At 37.0% G+C, this 15,967-nt stretch overlaps 1 pseudogene; it reads right to left on the bottom strand.

Moving 5' to 3' along the window:
• Positions 1–13,879: 13,879 nt before the first annotated feature.
• Positions 13,880–15,389, bottom strand: LOC119523507 (annotated as a pseudogene).
• Positions 15,390–15,967: the final 578 nt, after the last annotated feature.

The following is a 15,967-nucleotide window of genomic DNA, read 5'->3' as shown; positions in this document are numbered from 1 at the left end:
GGAAGTTTCATTGATTATTTCCCCTATTATTTCTTCTGCCCCTTTTCCCTTCTCTTCTCCTTCTGGGACACCAATGACACATAAGTTCTTGCTTTTCATTTTGTCTTTAAGTTCCTGGAGATGTTGCTCATATTTTTCCATTCTTTTCTCTATCTGTTCTTTTGTGTGTAGCTTTCAGTTGCCTTTTTCTCCAGTTTCTGAGTGTTTTCTTCTGCCTCTTGAGATCTGCTGTTGTATGTTTCCAGTGTGTCTTTCATCTCTTGTGTTATGCCTTTCACTTCCATAGATTACACCAGTTGTTTTTTTGAACTATCAATTTCCACCTTATGTACGTCCTGTGTTTTCATTATATGCTTCATCTCTTTTGCCACATCTTCCCCCAACTTTTGGAATTCAGTTATTATTAGCTGTTTCAATTCCTGCATCACAGTTGAAGTGCAAGTTTGTTCCCCTGACTGGGCCATAACCTCATTTTTCTTGGTGTAGGGTGTAGTTTTCTTTTGTCTAGGCATGGTTTCCTTGGTTACCCCAGTCAGGCCTCCCCAGACCAGAATGGGCTAAGGTCCCAGAAGGAAGAAATATTCAGTATCCAGTTTCCCTGAGGGTGTGTCTTAGAAAATTGGTACACCCTCTGATGTCTCTGGTCACTGTGCTTTTCTGCCCAGCAGGTGGCATCTGTTAGCCTATAACTCTTGACTGCTGTAAGTTCTGAATGAAAGGCAGGTAGTAGAGCTGGGCCCCACCCCTTCCCTCTTAGAGAAGATAGACACCCTAGTGGGAGGTCATTAGTATTTCAATGTTCTCTCTCTGCCTGTGCTATACCCTTGTCTGGGTCACACAACAGGGAACTGAAAATGGCTGAGGCTTTCTCCACTGAGTTGAAAAAGGAACAGAGCTAGTCCAAGGTGACCCTCTGTCTTTCCAAGGTCAGTCATCACCCAAAGCCTCTGTCTACTTGTTGGGTATTCATACCTCATAGTGAGCAGTTCACACTCACTAATTAAAACCCCAGTTCAGGCTCAGCTAAGGTATATTTGCTTGCTGGGAGAAAGCTTCTCTCTGACACCACAACGCTTTGTAGCTCAGGCTGTGGGGGAGGGGTCTCCCAATTTGGAGCCACAGTTTTTACTTACAGATTTTTTGCTGTGATCTCAGGCATTCTTCCCAATTCAGGTTGGTATGATGAGTGGACGGTCACATTTGTCCTCCTGCAGCTATTCTGGATTATTTACTAGTTGTTTCTGTTCTTTTTTTAGTTGTTCCAGGGGGACTACTTAGCTTCCATTCCTCTCTATGCCACCATCTTAGATCCCTCTCCCAATTCTTTTTGCAAATCAGTTTGATGTAATACAGAAAACAATACTTTAACATCCTTCTTAAGACCCATATTAATAAGAATTGGCCCCCTGTGGCCAGCCCACATTTATTTTGTCAGTTCATAGACTAACCTATTGCACTGTCATTTCAGAAATAAAGTGCATTTTTGGAAAGAGTGAGTTTAAGAAAAGAGTAAAATTGCTCCCATTTTAAATTAAGTGCTTCATTTTAAAATTTGTAAATCAATGAAGCTTTTTCTTGTTAAAAAAATAACAGGCAGAAGGTTGGAAAACTCACAAAAACATGCAGGCTAAATAACACACCCTTATAAAACCAGTGGGAACAGGAAGAACTTATAAGGCAAATTAATAAATACCATGAGGCAAATGAAAATGAAAATACAACAAATCAAAACTTATGGGATGCAACAAAGGTGGTGCTGACAGGGAAATTTATTGCCCTAAGTGCCTATATTAAAAGAGAAGAAAGAAAAAAATGAGTTATTACCTGCTTACCCGCAGGAAATAGAGAAAGAACAGCAAACTAACCACAAAGCAAAAAGAAGGAAACAAATAACAAAGGTTAGAGGAGAAATTAATGAAATTGAGGACAATAAAACAATACAGAGAATCAACAAAACCAGAACTTAGTTCTTTTCTTTGAGAAAATCAATAAAATTAATTGACCCTTAGCTAGGCTAACAGAAAAAAAAAAGAGACTTGAGGTAAGTAAACAAAATCAGAAATGGGGAAAGGGATGTAACTACTGACCCTGCAGAAATAAAGGAAATAATGATAGGATACTATGAGCAACTATTTGCTAACAAATTAGACAACTTAGATAAAATGGACAAATTCCTAGAAAAGCATGAACAACCAACATTGACTCAAGAAGAAATAGACAGCCTCAACAAAACCAATCACAAGTAAAGAGATTGAGTCTGTCATCAAAAAGCTCCCAAAAAAGGAAAGTCCAGGGCCAGGTGGCTTCACATTAGAATTCTACCAAACAATCAAGAAAGAATTAGTACAAATCCTGGTCAAACACTAGAAAAAAATTGAAGAGGAGGGAAAGCTACCTAACTCTTTCTGTGAAGCCAAAATCACCTAATACAAAAGCCATGCAAAGATACAATAAAAGGAAAATTATAGACCAATCTCTTTAATGACTATAGATGCAAAAATCCTCAACAAAATATTCACAAATCAAATCCAGCAGCACAGGACCTATAAAAAACGGAAGAACATACCATGTTCATGGATTGGAAAACTAAATATAGTAAAGATGTCAATCCTACCTAAACTGATTTATAGATTCAATGGAATACCAAATTCAATCCCAATAACTTACTTCGAAGAAATACAAAAACCAATTACAAAATCTTTTTGGAAGTGCAAAGTGCCCTGAATAGTCTAAAATATTTTGAGAAAGAAGAAGGAAGTGGGAGGACTCACACTACCTGATTTTGAAGCATACTACAAAGCAACAGTGGTCAAAATGGCATGGTACTGGCATAAAGACAGGTAAATGAACTAATGTAATTGAATTGAGTGTTCAGAAATAGACCCTCTTATCTACAGACAATTGATCTTTGATAAGGCTGTCAAGCCAAAGCAACTTGGCAGAGCAACCTCTTCAATAAATGATGTTTGGAGAACTGAGTATTCATATCCAAAGGAATAAAAGAGGGCTGCTTTCTCACACCTTATACAAAAATTAACTCAAAATGGATCAAGTATCTAAATATTAGTGCTAAGATCATAAGACTTTTAGAATAAAATGTAGGGAAATTTCTTAAAGATCTTGTGATAGGAGGTGGTTTCCTAGACCTTACACCCAAAGAGTAATGATTGAAGAAATAGATAAATGGGATCTCCTCAAAATTAAACACCTTTTTATATCAAAGGACTGTGTCAGAAAAGTAAAAAGGCAGCCTATGCAATGGGAGACAATATTTGGAAACCACATATCAGATAAGGGTTTAATATCCAGGATATTTAAAGAGATCCTACAACAACTCAACAACAGAAAGACAAAAAAACCCAATTAAAAAATGGGCAAAAGCATGGATAGACACTTTTCTGAAGATAAAATACAAATGGCCCAAAACCATATAAAAAGATGCTCAATTTCACTTGCTATTAGGGAAATGGAAATCAAAACCACAAACAAGATGTCATCTCACTCCTACCAGAATGGCCATTATCCAAAAAACAGAAAATTACAAATGCTAGAGAGGACGTGGAGAAAGAGGCACACTTATTCAATATTGGTCGGAATGTAGAATGTTGTAGCCAATCTGGAAGGCAGTGTGGTGTTTCCTCAGGAAGCTAAGTATAGATTTGCCATATGATCCAGGAATTCAGTTACTAGGTATATACTCAGAAATATTGAAAGCTAAGAGATGAATAGACATTGGTAAACCAATGTTTATAGCAGCATTATTCATGATCACCAAGAGATAGAAAGAGCCCAGATGTCCATCAACAGATGAGTGGATAAAAAATGGTGGTCTATACACACAATGGAATACTATGCAGCTGTAAGACAGAACTTGAACCTTGAGGACATTATATTGAGTGAAATTAGCCAGAAACAAAAGGACAGATACTGTGTGGTCTCACTAACATGAACTAACATTAATGAACAAACTTTAAAGCTGAGAACACAGGTTTTCAGGAGATAGAAAGATGGTAGAGATCAGGTATTTGAAGCTGAAATATTATAGAATGTTCAACAGGATTGACTGTGTAGACTCAGAAATGGAGAGTGCAGTGCTGTGTGAAGGTAGCACAGTATTGTAGGTACACTGACCAAAGATGTCTGTGAGTAATGTTGAAGAGGAGTGCTGGAGGCATGTATGATATCAGAGGGAAGGAAGGGCAATAGACTGGGACTGTGTAACTTAGTGAAACCTGTATTTATCAGTGATGGTGACTAAACATACAAATGTAAAAATGTTCTCACATGTGAGAGAATAAGTGAATGTTATACTTGCCAAGTGTTGAAAATAGGATGGTTTGGGGAAAAATATAATCAATGCAACTGGAGTCTGGGGTTAACAACAACATTGTAATATGCTCCCATTAAATGTAACAAAGGTAATATGCCAAAGCTAAATGTCTGTGACAGGGGTCTGTAGGGGAGGGGTATGGGATTCTTGGTAGTGGTGTCGTCTGACCTTATTGATGTATTTTGTTTTACTTTTATATTTTCTTGTATCCTTTTTACTATTCTTTTGTTTCAAATTTTTTAGCAATGAATATGTGTAAGTGCTAATTGTGTTGATGAATGCACAAATATATGATGATTCTGTAAATAATTGATTGTACATTGTAAATGACTGTATGGTATTTGAATATATCCCTATAAAATTGCAGGGAAAATTAAACAGAGGGTCACAAGTGCTGGAGATAACTTGGAGAGGGAGATGTATGCATTCATTGTGGGTGGGGAAGTAGAATGTTTTAGCCTATCTGGAGTACAGTGTTGGTTCCACAAGAAGCTGCGTATGTGGGTGTCAAAAAGTCCTGCCACCTCCTTATGGGGTATACACTTGGAAGATCTGAGAGCAGGGACCCGAATGGACATTTGCACATTGGTGTTTATGGCAGCAGTAGTGATGATTTACAACGGACTGAGGTGGCCTAAGTGTACATAGACTGATAAACAGAACTGTGGTGTATGCATACAATATTGAGTGGCTACAAGAAAGAATGAAGCTGCAAGACATGCAATTATGTGACTGGATTTTGAGCACAGAATTTTGAGCAAAGTATGCCATAAATGAGAGGACAAACATTATAATGCCTCTCTAATATGGACTAACTATAATGTGTAAACTCTGAGAAATGAATCTTAGAGACATCTTATCAGGGAAATACTGCAATGATCCCTAGATTGTAAGCTCTTACAGCAGTCACATCTATTCCTGAGTTGTAATGGTTATCTCTAAATCCTGTGATGCTGAGCTCCTTGTTTATAACCTGTTCAGTCTCTGGAACTTTGGGTATCTGTGTAACACCTGAAACCCAGAGCCAGAGCTTGGCAGTTATGAATGTCAGTATTACCCCATAAGGCAACTGTTTGAAAGAGCTGAAAAAGAGTTCAGACTTCCATTAGAGATATGAATGAAGCTGATCTGGTTAGGACTAAGGCAAATCAGGTCAAAGTGTAAAGGATGATATTGACTTGGTTTTAAAACTACAACTTTTGTGTGAAACTAAGGGAGGAGATGTTTAATTGGTGCAGGATTTATATTTTATGTAGCACACTACATAATTTTACTTGTACAATCAGTTTGAACACCATAGGTGCATGGAGCTTTGAATGGGAAGTGGGGTTTGATGAGTTTGTACAGGCTGGGGTGAAATCCCAATACATCCCAGAGTGATATGGGCAGAGAGTAAAAGTGTATTTGTGGGCCCCCCTGAGTAACTGGGGAGAAATGTAGAAATGTTGGCCTTCCCCTCCTGGGTTATTGCTGATTTTCTCACAAACATTAAGGACTTCCAATTTGGTGGGGTGAGCCCTCTATCTGGGGGCTCTCCCTTTTGAGGCTTGAGCCTACTTATAATTGTGCCTAATAATTTAACCCAGAGAGCCTCCTTGTTGCTCAGATGTGGCCCCCTCTCTCTCTATGCCCACTCAGCAGGCAAACTCCCTACCCCACCCCCTTACAAGGGACATGATTCCCAGTGGTGTGAATCCCCCTGGCAATGTGGGAAATGACTCCTGGGGATGAGACTGGATGCAAAACTGTGGGATTGAGAAAATCTTCTTGACCAAAAGGGGGAAGAGAGATGAAACAAAATAGGTTTCAGTAGCTGAGAGATTTCAAATGGAGTAGAGGGGTCACTCTGGAAGGTATTCTTATGTGATATATATATATATATATATATATATATATATTACATTTTAGTATTTGGTGTGTTGGAATGGCTAGAGGGAAACACCTGAAGCTGTTGAACTGCAACCCAGTGACCTTGATTCTTGAAGATGATTATGTAACTATATAGCTTGTACAGTGTGTGTAATTGTGAAAACCTTGTGCCTCACACTCCCTGTTCACATTTGCTAATGCTGTGGAATGCAAAACACCAGAAATGGATCACCTTTTAGAAAGAGGGTTTATTTGGTTACAAATTTACAGTCAAGGCCATAAAGTGTCCAAGGAGGGTCATCAACAATCAGGTACCTTCACTGGAGTTTGCCCAATGGTGTCTGGAAAACCTCTGTTAACTGGGAAGGCAAGTGGCTGGCATCTGCTCCAGAGTTCTAGTTTCAAAATGGCTTTCTCCCAGGATGTTCCTTTCTAGGCCACAGTTCCTCAAAAATGTCACTCTTTGTTGTTCTTGGGGCATTTTTCCTCTTAACTTCTCTGGAGCAAAAGTTTCCTTTCAATGGCCACCTTCAAACTGTCTCTCATCTGCAGCTCCTCTCTCAGCTCCTGTGTGTTTCACAGTATCCCCCTTGGCTGTAGCAAGCTGGGTCCTTCTGTCTGAGCTTATATAGTGCTGTAGTAAACTAATCAAGGCCCATGTTGAATGGGTGGGGCCACACCTCCATGGAAATTATCCAATGAAAGATCACATCTCCATGGAAACATCCAATCAAAAATTTCCAACCCAATCAACAACAATGTGTTTCCTGCCCACAGAAGACTGCATCAAAGATAATGGCATTTTGCAGGACATAATACATCCAAACCAGCACACTCCCATTATCCAGCATATGGACAGATAAGTGGAAAATGGGGACAAAAATCAGAGGAAGAATAGTGTGGGATGGAGGGGATTGGAAGTTTTGGGTGTTCTTTTTTGGTTTAAATTTTTAATTTTTAAATTCATTTAATTAAGATATATTCACATACCATACAATCACCCATGGTGTACAATCAATTGTTCATAGTACCACCATATAGTTGTGCCTTCATCCCCCCAGTCCATTTTTTGAACATTTTCTTTACACAAGAAAGAATAAAGATAATAAAAACAAAAGTAAAAAAGAACACCCCAAATCATCCCCCATCCCACCCCAATCTTCATTTAGTCCCTGTCCCCATTTTTCTATTTGTCCATCCATACACTGGGTAAAGGGAGTGTGATTGACAAGATTTTTGCCATCACACTGTCACCCCTTGTAAGGTACATAGTTATACAATCATCTTCAAGAGTCAAGGCCACTGGGTTGGAGTTTGATGGTTTCAGGAATTTACTTCTAGCTGTTCAAATTCACTAAAATCTAGAAAGGTATAGCTATACAGTGCATAAGAATAACCACCAGAGTGACCTCCTGACTCTATTTGAAATCTCTCAGATACTGAAGCTTTATTTTGTTTCATTCCACTTCCCCCCTTTTGGCCAAGAATACGTTCTCCATCCCATGATGCTGGGTATGGTTTCATCCCTGGAACTCATATCCTGCATTGTTGGAGAGATTTAAACCCCTGGGCATCAGGTCCCATGTAAGGGGGGAGGGCAGTGAGTTCACCTGCTGATTTGGCCTAGCTAGAGAGAGATGGCCACATCTGAGAAACAAAGAGGCACTCAGGGGGAGACTCAGGCAAAATTTTACTTTGGAGTAAGGAAAAGATTCTTGATTCTGGTGATGAACACACAACTGTATGATGGTGCTGTGAATAATTGATTTTACACTGTGGATGACTTTAGAGTGTATGAATATATCTCAATAAAGCTCTATTAAAAAGAATCAAGACTCTGCATTACAGTTCAACAATTTCAGGTATTTCCTTGTAGTTATTCTAATACACTAGAAAATAAGGAATATTCATGCAATGCATAAAAATGACCTCCAGAATGACCTCTCAATTCTATTTTAGATCTATTAGCCACTGAAACTTTATTTTGTTTTTATCTTTTCACACTTTTGGTCAAGAATGCATTAACAATTCCATAATGTCTGTGTGAAGCTCATCCCTGGGAGCCATGTCTCACATTGCCAGGGAGACTTACACCCCTGGAAGTCATGTCCACAAAGGGGAGAATGTATTGAGTTAATTTGCAGAGCTGGCTTAGAGATACAGGCTACATGTGTGCAACAAAAGAGGCTCTCTGGATGTTACACTTAGGCACAGTTACAAGTAGTCTCAGCTTTGCCATTGAAGAGTGATGTTTCATAAGGGGAAGCCTCTGGATTGGTGGCTTGGCTTATTAAATTGGGAGACCCTATTGCTTAAGAGAATATCAGGAATTCCCCAGATGGGAAAGTTTAATAGTTCCTAATTTCCCCCCAGTCCCTAAGGGGACTTTGCAAATACTGTTTTTTTTTAATTTTCTGCCCTAACTATTCTGAGACGTATTGAGGTATTACATTAGCCTGTAGAGAATAACAAGAATTCATTCACTATTCTAAGTCCCTTATAAATTGACCAGCAGGTTAAAAAGGTATTGTGCTATAAAAAATATCAATTTAGTACCAAATAAATCTCTCTTACTTTGGTCTCACAAAAAAGTTGGAGTATTAAAAGACAGTTGATGTCATCCATCCTTTACCCTGTATTATACTTTACCTAGACATAACTAAGTCCATTTCATTCATATCTCTACTTGTAGTCTGATATCTTTGTCAGCTTCTTTAACAGTTGCTGTATGGAGTAATGCTGACTTTCAGAACTGTAGAACTCTAATTCTGTGTCTCAGGTGTCACACAGATATACAAATTTCCAGGAAACTGCCAGATTATACACATAAAGCTCAGCATCTCAGAATTTAGAAATAACAGTTAAAACTCATGAACAGGTGTGACTGCTCTAAGAGCTTACAATCTAGGAATCTTTACAATGAGCCTTATTGATCATTCTGTACTCCTTAATCATGAATTGCCCAATCTCTGCCCCCATTCTATCCCCAGATAACCTACGTTCTCAAGTTCAATTCTTGGCCTTTGCTCATTATTGTTAGTTTATATTAGTGAAGCCTTACAATATTTGTCCTTCATTTTTTACTTATTTCACTGAAAATAATATCCTCAAGACTCTTTCATGCTTCATGACTCCAGTCTCCCTTGCACCTGCTCAATATTATGTTGTATGAATACACCTCTGCTCATCCATTGATGTACCCTTAGGCCACCTTTGTCTTTGGCAAATCATGAATAATCCCACCATAAACATCAGGGTGTAAATGTATATTTGTGTTCCTGCTTTCAGTTCTTCCAAATATACACCACATAATAGGGTTGCAAGATCAAATGGCAGCCTTACACCCAGCCTCCTGTGGAAGCATCACACTGCCATCCAGAGGGGCTTCACAATTCTACTTCCCTTCTGAAAATGAATAGATATATCTCTCTCTCCACATCTTCTCCAGCACTTGTATCTTTCTATTTATTTTTAAACTGTTTTATTAGCACAACATACCATTGATCCTAAGTGAATTTCAATAGCTCCTGTATAAACACAGTTATGTATTCACCACCACATTCTAATTGAGATCTCTCCATTTCTTTGGTAAAGAAAGAAGAGGAAAAAACAATAAAAAAAGAAAAAGCAGAGACCACAACCACTACAAGAATTCCATACCCCTCCCTTATATCCCCCTCTTATTCACATTTATCTTTGGTGTATTGTCTTTGTTACAGTTAATGGAAGAATATTACACTGTTACTTTCAACTATAGATGTTAGTTTTCATTGATTGTATTTTTCCATATACCATCCCATTTTCAACACCTTGCAATGGTGACATTTATTTGGTCTCCCTCTTGTAAAACTTTCTTATATTTGTACATTTAATCACTATCATTGATGACTCTAGGTTTCACTAAGTTATACAATCCCAGTCTTTAGCCTCTATCTTTCCTCTGGTATCATACCTGCTCCTAGACTTCCTGTTTCAACCAAACTCAAACTCTGCTTTGTACATTATAAACAGTATAGTATTGTGCTATCCAATTTTGGATCTTTACAATCAATCTTGTAGAACATTCTGTACTTCCTCATCATCAAAGGCCCAATCTCCACCTTCTTTGTATCTCCTGATAACCTATGTTCTTAACTTTTAAAAGCAGCACTTTCTTCTGCTATTTGTCTTTTGGATTTCACATCATATCTTATTTTTTCTCTTTTTACCCATAATGATGATCTCCATTTCTACACTCTTCTCCAAATCTCTCTCTCCTTTGTCTTTTTTTATATGCCTGCAGCACTCCCTTTAGTATTTCTTGTAGAGCAGATTTCTGGTTCACAAACTCTCTCAGTTTCATTGTGTCTGAAAATATTTAAAAGTCCCCTCATTTTTGAAGGACAGTTTTCCTGTGTTCTAGTTTGCTAGTGCTGCCAGAATGCAAAACACCAGAATGGATTGGCTTTTCTAAAAGGGGGTTTATTTGGTTACACAGTTACAGTCCTAAGGCCATAAAGTGTCCAAGGTAATGCATCAGCAATCAGGTACCTTCACTGGAGGATGGCCGATGGTATCTGGAAAACCTCTGTTAGCTGGGAAGGCAAGTGGCTGGCATCTGCTCCAGAGTTCTGGTTTCAAAATGGCTTTCTCCCAGGATGTTCCTCCCTAGGCTGCAGTTCCTCAAAAATGTCACTCTTAGTTGCACTTGGGGTGTTTGTCCTCTCTTAGCTTCTCCAGAGCAAGAGTCTGCTTTCAATGGCCATCTTCAAAATGTCTCTCATCTGCAGCTCCTGTGCTTTCTTCAAGTGTCTCTCTTGGCTGTAGCTCCTCTTCAAAATGTCACTCTCAGCTGCACTGAGTTCCTTCTGTTTGTCAGCTCATTTATATGGCTCCACTGATCAAAGCCCACCCTGAATGGGTGGGGCCATGCCTCCATGGAAATTATCCAATTAGAGTCATCACCCACAGTTGGGTGGGGCACATCTCCATGGAAACACTCAAAGAATCACAATCTAATCAAAACTGATACATCTGCACACACAAGATTACATCAAAGATAATGGCATTTGGGGGGACATAATATACTCAAACTGGCACATCCTGGATATAGGATTCTTGGTTGGCAGCTTCTCTCTTTAAGTATTTTAAATATATAATACCACTGCCTTCTTGACTCCATGGTTTCTGCCAAGAAATCTGCACAGTTTTATTGAGCTTGTCTTTTACATGATGGATCATTTTTCTCTTACTGCTTTCAGAATTCTTTGTTTTTGGAACTTGACAATCTGATTAATAAGTGTCCTGGAGTAGGTCTATTCAGATCTAATCTGTTTGGGGTTTTCTGTGCTCCTGGATCTGTAATTTTATGTTTTTGATAAGAGTTGAGAAATTTTCAGTTTTTATTTTATTTTTCTTTCTGCACCTTTTCCCTTCTATTCTCTTTCTGGGATACCCATAACACATATATTAACACACTTCATGTTGTCATTCAGTTCCCTGAAACCCTGCTCATATTTTTCCATTCTTTTCCCTATCTGTTCTTTTGTGCATAGGATTTCAAATGTCCTGTCTTCTAGTTCACTAATCATTTTTTCTGCCTTTTCAAATCTGCTTTTGTATATCTGCATTTTGTTTTCCATCTCTTCTACTGTGCTGTCCATTCCCATAAGTTCTGCTAATTGTCTTTTAAGGCTTTAGAGTTCTTCTGAATGGACACCATTTGTGTTTTTTATATCCTTCATCTTTTTTTGCCACATTTCCCTTCATTTCATTGAAATCATTTAGAAGATTTGTTTGAAACTATTTATTTAGCTGTTTAAACTTCTGTATCTTAGTTGAGGTGTTAGATTTTTCCTTTATCTTCATGCTTCCTAGTATGAATAGTTATGTTTTGCTGGTGTGCAGGTATGCAACTATGTGAATGGATCTTGAGTACAGCATTTTGAGTTAAGTATGCCAGAAATGAGAGGACAAATATTATAATGCCTCTCTCCCCAAAAGGGGGAAGTGAAATGAAACAAAATTATGTTTCAGTGGCTGAGAGATTTCAACTGGAGTTGAGAGATCATTCTGGAGGTTATTCTTATACACTATATAGATATCCCTTTATAGTTTTTAATGTACTGGAATAGCTAGAAGGAAATATCTGAAACCATTGAATTACAACCTAGTAGCTTTGATTCTTCAAGACAATTGTATAACTATGTAGCTTACACAGTTTGAGTGTGTGATTGTGAAAAACTTGTGGCTCACACTCTCTCTATCCAGTGTATGGACAGACATGTAGAAAAATGGGGACAAAATATAAATGAAAAATAGGGGGGATGCAGGGGGTGGGGTGCTTCAAATGTTCTTTTTTACTTTTATTTTTATTCTTATTTTTTTCTTGGGAGTAATGAAAATGTTCAAAAATTGATTGTGGTGATGAACGCCCAACTATATTATGGCACTGTGAAAAAATGATTGTACATTGTGGATGACTGCATGGTATGTGAATATATCTCAATAAAACTGAATGAAAAAAATAAACTGAGGGATACAAGTGTTTGGAAGAAAATGCTAAACCAAAGGTGAATTAGAAAAATCCATTGCTCACAATTGATTTATAAAAAAATTTAATCCTTAAAGTGTACATCAATGTCATATGACTCCAAATTTTATTTATCACTCTCATTCAAGTCTGATGAAAATGATTAATTTATTACATTGCACATACAGCAGTCCCACTGACATAACATTTAGTCTGAATTCCTACATTCATATCAGAATAAAGAACAGCCAGTATCAAACTGGCCTGAAACCTGATAGTGTTCTTGACTCAAGTTATCTGTAGTAAATTTGTAAATCCATATTAAAACACAAAAATAAACTAGGGTGAGTATATCCTATGAAAATCTTCTCATAGTAGAGTGAAATCAACATTAAAATTTTACCAAATTTTAACCATATTATGGTGTTTTATGCAATTAACTTTCAAATTACCTAATTAATTGTGAATTGATTGCAAATAAATTCAAGTAGGATCTTTTCTTTTTTAAGTTTGCCCAGCATTTCCTAATGGTTGCAGAATTAATACGTTTTAAAATGTCAAAAGTATGCTATATATATTGCACTTTTCAGCTAGAGTGAACTAGTATCTTCCATGGCTAAATAACAAAATACTGAATAAAATATATATTTAAATCAATAGGTACTTGATTAATTTCCCTGAAATTATCAACATCATTACCACAATCTTCCAGGATTTTGTGAGATATGATTCCTTAAACTATAGTTTTAAAGTTTAACTTAAGGAGGGAAAAAAACCTCATATATTTGACTTTTGATGTCTTTTCTTGGTGTTTTGATGACCAAAGAGAAAGTTAAATCAAATTATGCTTCATGTTTTCTGACTTAATTATAATAAAAATCTATAATTGCTATTAATCAAATTAAAAACTATTATGCTAATCAATTAATTTCAAAATGTCTATGTCTGTCTATTTTTAGGTTCCCTTAGAACACTTCCAAACTTTTATAATCAAGAGATTTTAATCAATGTATTAGAATCAATTAAAGAAAAAATTATTTTGCAAAAATAAAATTACTTCCCAATAAGCTTGATGGAAACAGGTTATTTGTTGTCATTTGTGTTCCATTGAAGATGTTACTGAAATGGTTTATTTCCAAGTGGTACACTACAGAATTCTTTGGAATGTTTTAAGATTGGCTGTGACTAGATTTCTGACTTCCATTTGGATGCTGTTGTCCTTCACTGTTTAAGTGGGGAAGAAAGAGAATTTACACCAATTAAAAGATTCATTTTCAGCAGCCTGATAAATCTAATAATTTTTTAAGTTAGTTACTCTGTGGCACAATTCTACAAAACAAAGCTTTCTAATTGTAAGACAGAGAAGTGAAAAAATTAAAATCCAGAAGACTAACACTTTGTTTTATGTTTTTACTCTTATGGAACTTTGTGCCTTAACATATAACAAGTATTCTGGAAGTTAGGTGTCCATACACACTCAAGAAAGCTTAAATTAGGTTATGGGATTTCACTGTCATTACAGGTATCATTCAACATAGAAATTAGGCTTCTTCCAAACATATTTCTTGTAAAATTAAATCCTACATATAAAATCCTATTCCTATTGACTAATTATGAAAATCAAGAAGTCTTCTTCCAAAAAAATTGTTGCCCAAAGCCACAGTAAAATCATACAGAAATACAGCAAACTTTTTAAGTCAGGAAGAAATACAGTAATTTCCTGGAAAATACTGAATATTTAAAATAAACTTAACTAAAATCTGAAAATACCAATAACCATGACAATAGGATTATTGCCCTATCCTGTCCATCATCATCTTGCAGCTTCAGGCCCTGCCATGAGTAGATAATCATTCAGGGAACTTCTGTTTGGAGGTGGTTTTTGTTTCCACACCTTACTAAGAATAGCTGCCATTTCTTTCCTCTTATCAGAATTCTTCCACTGCTTATATAGTTTTAAAATAACCCTGATTATTTCCAAAATCTTCTCCACATTTACAGAAAGCTCAGCAAACCACTGTTTGGCATGTTTTTGCTGTACAATACAGGCTACATATAGGCAAGGTAATGCTATCATGAAAGGAGGACACAGTAGGCAAAGATCTGTCCTGTAGGTATCATTCACTATCCTCCATGCAAGGGGAAGCAACAAATCTTCTTGGCCCATGTCCTGAACATACTGGATCAAAAGTCTATAAGGGTGATAAACTATCAAGAACAATCCATAAGTTCTAAAAGAATTCACTTTCTAATATATGGTTCATCCTATAAGGAAATTCCTTTGGAAAGGCATATGCAAATCTAGTTTTTAATACAGAAATAGCAGCAGAAATCAATCTTGCATTTGAGACTGCTCCAAATTCCTCTAATTTGGATGCCAAAAACACACATGTAGGGGCCATTAATACAGGATCTGTACATAGCAAAGAATACCTGGCATGGAATCTCTTGAAATATACTATAGCTTTAGCAATAGCAAAAACTTGCCACAATTTAGGATGTTTTCCTAATGCTTTGATAACATTTGCAGAAAAATATTTGTAATTTACAGTATTCCTCTTCTGAGAGAAACTTGAAGTCCTTTTGGTGCTCCTTCCATAGATCTTGTTTATCCAAAATCCACTGCACATAGTGGGAGCTCTGGCAAAAATTCCCAGCCATGGAGCAAAACTTGCCTTGATAAAAACAAAACAAAACAAAGCAAAACAAAACCAAACAAAACAACAACAACAAAGAAAAACAGCTGGTGGGTCACCCATGAAGTGATAACCATGCTCCTCTATGTGATCAACTTGGCTCTGCTCTGTGGCTATGATGGCAAGAGGAGGAGGATGGCATCATGTTCTGGTAGATGCCAGCTAGCAATGTGCTGCTGGGTAAACCCATTTTTAAGGATAAAAGTTCCCAGTGATATCAAAGAGGAGAAGGCATGTGTCTGTTGGGAGGTTTTTGGTGACTGATTTAATCTCTGCACTAGCTATTTTTCTGTTGATCTCTTCCATTTCTTCTTGAGTCAGTGCAGTTAATTTGTGTTTTCCAAGGAATTGGACCATTTCATTTAGGTTATCTAATTTGTTGCCATACATTTGTTCATAGCATCCTCTTATAGTCTTTTATTTCAGTGGGGTTGGTTGCAATAGCCACCTTTTCATTTCTTAATTTAATTAAGTGGGGGATGGAGGGGTATAGTAGCAGTGTATGTAAATACTATTGAATTCAAGTTGGTATCAAACAAAATATGGTTTTTATATATTTGG

This window comes from Choloepus didactylus, chromosome X (genome assembly GCF_015220235.1).
Source record: "Choloepus didactylus isolate mChoDid1 chromosome X, mChoDid1.pri, whole genome shotgun sequence".
Classification (NCBI taxonomy): Eukaryota; Metazoa; Chordata; class Mammalia; order Pilosa; family Megalonychidae; genus Choloepus; species Choloepus didactylus.
Note: the sequence above shows the minus strand (reverse complement) of the source record. Positions and strands in the feature narration are given on the sequence as shown.